Here is a 5,055-nt window from a genome sequence, read left to right as displayed (position 1 = left end):
CACCAAACCATTTACTCACACCGCACCAAACCATTTACTCACACCACACCAAACCATTTACTCACACCGCACCAAACCATTTACTCACACCGCACCAAACCATTTACTCACACCACACCAAACCCGTTACTCACACCGCACCAAACCATTTACTCACACCACACCAAACCATTTACTCACACCACACCAAACCATTTACTCACACCATACCAAACCATTTACTCACACCACACCAAACCCGTTACTCACACCGCACCAAACCATTTACTCACACCACACCAAACCATTTACTCACACCACACCAAACCATTTACTCACACCGCACCAAACCTGTTACTCACACTGCACCAAACCATTTACTTACACCATACCAAACCATTTACTCACACCACACCAAACCATTTACTCACACCACACCAAACCATTTACTCACACCACACCAAACCATTTACTTACACCATACCAAACCATTTACTCACACCACACCAAACCATTTACTCACACCACACCAAACCATTTACTCACACCACACCAAACCATTTATTCACACCACACCAAACCATTTACTCACACCACACCAAACCATTTACTCACACCGCACCAAACCTGTTACTCACACCGCACCAAACCATTTACTCACACCGCACCAAACCATTTACTCACACCGCACCAAACCATTTACTCACACCGCACCAAACCTGTTACTCACACCGCACCAAACCTGTTACTCACACCACACCAAACCATTTACTCACACCACACCAAACCATTTACTCACACCACACCAAACCATTTACTCACACCATACCATATCAGTTACTCTTACCACACAAAACTATCCCAGTTACAGTACACACATCACAACATACCACATAACATCACACCACTCTTCCAGTTATGCAAACCGGTTATACACCATACCAAACAATACCACACCTCTCCCCAGTTAGACTCACCACACCAAACTATCCCAGTTACAGTACACATACCACACCACACCAAACCAGTTACACACCATACCACATCAAACCAGCTACACACCATACCAGACCACACCACATCAAACCAGTTACACACCATACCACATCAAACCAGTTACACACCATACCACATCAAACCAGTTACACACCATACCACATCAAACCAGCTACACACCACACCACACCACACCACATCAAACCAGCTACACACCATACCACACCAAACCAGTTACACACCATACCACATCAAACCAGCTACACACCATACCACACCACACCACATCAAACCAGCTACACACCATACCACACCACACCACACAACATCAAACCAGTTACACACCATACCACACCACACCACACCAAACCAGTTACACACCATACCACATCAAACCAGCTACACACCATACCACACCACACCAAACCAGTTACACACCATACCACATCAAACCAGCTACACACCATACCACACCAAACCAGTTACACACCATACCACACCAAACCAGTTACACACCACACCACATCAAACCAGTTACACACCATACCCCACCCCACCACATCAAACCAGTTACATACCATACCACATCAAACCAGTTACACACCATACCACATCAAACCAGTTACACATCATACCACATCAAACCAGCTACACACCATACCACACCACACCACATCAAACCAGCTACACACCATACCACAACACACCACATCAAACCAGTTACACACCATACCATAACCACACCAAACCAGTTACACACCATACCACATCAAACCAGCTACACACCATACCACACCACACTCTCCCAGGTAGACACACCACACAACTATCCCAGCGGCATAAAGCTTTAAACAGTAAGGCCAGAGAAGGACCTACTGAAAGCAGACCACTTCTACACACGGTTAAGTTGAATATAAAGAATACATGTGAGAGTCTAGTAAAAGTGTAAAGCTCTTTGGATATCCACTTTTAGTGTTTTTCCTCATAAAATAGAGATGGGTTGGTACGGGGGGGGGCTGTTTGTACCTACCTCTGAATGGGGGGAGATCCATGCTGCAATGGGATGGAGCGTCTTGGGGTTGGGGAGGGGGGGAGCAGTTCTCTCAGTTCTGTGGGGCCACAGCGCCTTCCTTCCCTTCCCTTCCTTCACCTTGAGTCCCCTCCGTAGGCTTTTCAGGAGCGTCCCTGTAGTGCAACCAATCCCACAACTCCTAGGGTCATTCCCTGCAAAGAAGAAGCAGCAACAACCCAGACCTGACGACAAGCAGCCAAGCAGCCTCTCCACGATGCCTTGTCAGGGGCAGAGAGGTCCCTGGTCCACAGTGTGCTGATCACTGGAGACCAGAGGGCAGAGTAGCATTAGAAAGATCCCAGAGAACACAAGAAGAAGTAACAGCCAGGTCCTCTGCTTCAGAATGAAAACAATTATTGTTATATTAAAAAAAGAAGGTTGTGAAAAAAAGTTAAATTAAAGTGAAAAAGTTCCAAAATTACAGGACACAGGGATATTGTAGTAGTATGGCTCTGTAGTCTCTCTCTCTGCTATCCCTGGAAGCGTAACGACTGGGTGCTGGATCGTCCCTCTCTCCCTCGCTCTGGCTCTCTCTCGCTATCTCTCTCTCTAACGCTCTTGGGTCAGTCCTTCCTGTCTGTACGTTTATCCTCTCATTCTCTGCAAGCCGAGAGTGTGTGTGTGAGGGAGAGCGTGAGAGACACAGACACAGAAAGAGGGGGAGAGATGGAGGGAGGGAGGGAGGGAGGGAGGGAGGGAGGATGGGAAACAGAGAGAAAGAGAGCAGGAGGGGGCTGGACATGAATGGTAGAGGGAGGCAGGGGAGGGTTCTGTTCAGGATGGGGGTTACATGTTTGCTGCAGATAGTTAATAGCTAAGTGGCATCATCAGGCTGAATCTCTCATTTGCTCTCCCTCAGGCACTGTTCCATATGAGTCTATGAGCAGAGCCTTGATAGAGGGAGAGAGAGGGAAGGAGAGGGGGAGAGAAAGACAGATAGAAAAGAGAGAAGGGAAGAAAAGGGGAGAATGAGCGCAAGAAAGAGAAAAAAGGAGGGAGAGAAAAGACAGAGGGAGTGAGGGAGAGAGGGAGAAAAAGGGAGAGGGAGGGGAGGGGAGGTGAAAGAGCATGTGATGGGCAAGGGATGAGCAAGGGAGAGGAAGACCAAGAGAGGGAAAAAGAAGAGAATAGAGGAGGGGAATGCAGGGGTTAAGTCATAAAAAGCCTCACGAGGCTGACAGTATCACAGTGTAGAGAGAGAGAAAGAGAGTGAGGGCGAGAAAGGGAGAGAGAGATGTTTAGAGTGTTGTGGGGGAGCCACATGAACTATCAAAAGCCCTTACAACACACACAGGTCAAACACCCCTGTACAAAGCTGCCACTCAACCTTTATACAAGACAAGTCACTGATTCTGTGCCACTCTGTGTGTCCTCTCACCTACAGACACAGCTCTGAGAGCCTCTTTCAAAACCTTTTCAGGTCACACTTTATTTGGATAGTCCAGATAGTACATCTGTAGATGCTCTACAAATGGTCATTCTATCAACAAACTATATGTTGATAAGCAACTATTTGCTAAGTTTATGTTTAGGGTTAGGTTTAGAATAAGGGTTAGGTAAGGGTTAAGAATAGGGAAATGGTTAGAATTAAGTTTAGGGTTAGGATAAGGGTTTAACAGATAGTCGATAGAGCATCTACAGATGGACTATCCAAATAAAGTGTTACCCATTTTCAAGTCAAAAACATTAGCTCTATTTTTCAGTGTTTACTTATTTCGTTAACTTCCTTATTTCCGGTCTCATCCTGGAAAGCCTTGTCAGCAGCACTCTGGGTAATATTGAAAGCTGTCAACGTCAATATTGATGATGTATATTTTTGCAGTCAAATGTATATTTCGGACTCTTCCGTTCCACCAGCCCCGGTCTTACTCAGCAGGTTCTCTGCAAGATCTCTGTGGCTGACTATTTTCTGCCATATAGACATTATGCATATACTGTATACATCCCTACACAGTCATCTAAATGGTAAACGGACACTGTCCAGGAACAAACAGCACTGCTTCCTGCTGGGGGAAACACCTGAGAGGAGGGAGAGAAGGATTCAAGGGTCGTTTATTAGTTTATTGGTCTTTCAGCATTAATACAAGTTTTATAATGACAAACAGTTGTCATTAAAAACACTGAATTACTTTTCTGTTACAATAAAAACCATAAATGTTAAATAAATACAACAAATGTAAAGTGCAAAAAATCTCTAAGCGAAAATTGAAAATCCGTTTTTGTTTAGAAGCCTGCTCAAATAAGGTATTGGTGTTCAGCCCACATGGGCTTACAAGACACTACAAAATACAATTGTACAAATTACACACATACAATAACCATGGCAAGTACAGCTACCATCTAGCCACACTTCATAAACAGTACATTTCACATTTTTCTCCAGGCATTATGAACAAACTGAGCAATCTCAAACACGTCCCATCTGAAACAGAATTCAAGCCTCTGCTCGTCCCGTAACCAGAATACTTCAGGGTTATCACCAACATTTTACAAAAAGAACATGTCTCAGATCGTCATACAAAGGGATTTAGTTTGGATTTAGTTTCCGATTTACCCCTGAGTACCTCTGGGTAGCCGGAGTACCTCTGGGTAGCCGGAGTACCTCTGGGTAGCCGGAGTACCTCTGGGTAGCCGGAGTACCTCTGGGTAGCCGGAGTACCTCTGGGTAGCCGGAGTACCTCTGGCCAAGGATGATCTTACAGGCCTGTTTCTGTGTGCGTTCCAGCCTTTTAGCCTGGTTTTTGGTCAGAGAACTGCGCCAGACCGGGGCTGCACATTGAAGTACGGGACACCTTTGTAGATGGAAACCAGTTCTGGGTCTAGGACACCACATTTCTTCAGACGCCGCTGAACGAACAGATTCCTGTTGGCAGAGCTCAGCATGTGGTCCACTTGAGTGTCCCATTGTAAATTATTCTGGATGGTGACGACCAGGATTCTTACTATGTCACAGACTTCAAGGGTGTTCTGGTCAATGGAGAGTGTCAGTAGGTTGGGTGGACGCTTAC

At 45.7% G+C, this 5,055-nt stretch overlaps 1 protein-coding gene across 2 annotated transcripts in view; it reads right to left on the bottom strand.

Moving 5' to 3' along the window:
* Positions 1-2,678, bottom strand: part of LOC106567887 (protein sprouty homolog 3) — an 18,598-nt gene extending 15,920 nt beyond the window's left edge. For both annotated transcript variants that reach the window (XM_014137745.2, XM_014137744.2), the window contains exon 1: positions 2,006-2,678. The gene's annotated coding sequence lies outside the window, so the exon portion shown is untranslated. The remainder of the gene's footprint in view (positions 1-2,005) is intronic.
* Between the last annotated feature and the right edge of the window lie 2,377 nt (positions 2,679-5,055).

This window comes from Salmo salar, chromosome ssa13 (assembly GCF_905237065.1).
Source record: "Salmo salar chromosome ssa13, Ssal_v3.1, whole genome shotgun sequence".
Taxonomy (NCBI): Eukaryota; Metazoa; Chordata; class Actinopteri; order Salmoniformes; family Salmonidae; genus Salmo; species Salmo salar.
The sequence above is the reverse complement of the archived record's forward strand: the minus strand, read 5'-3'. Positions and strand labels throughout refer to the sequence as shown.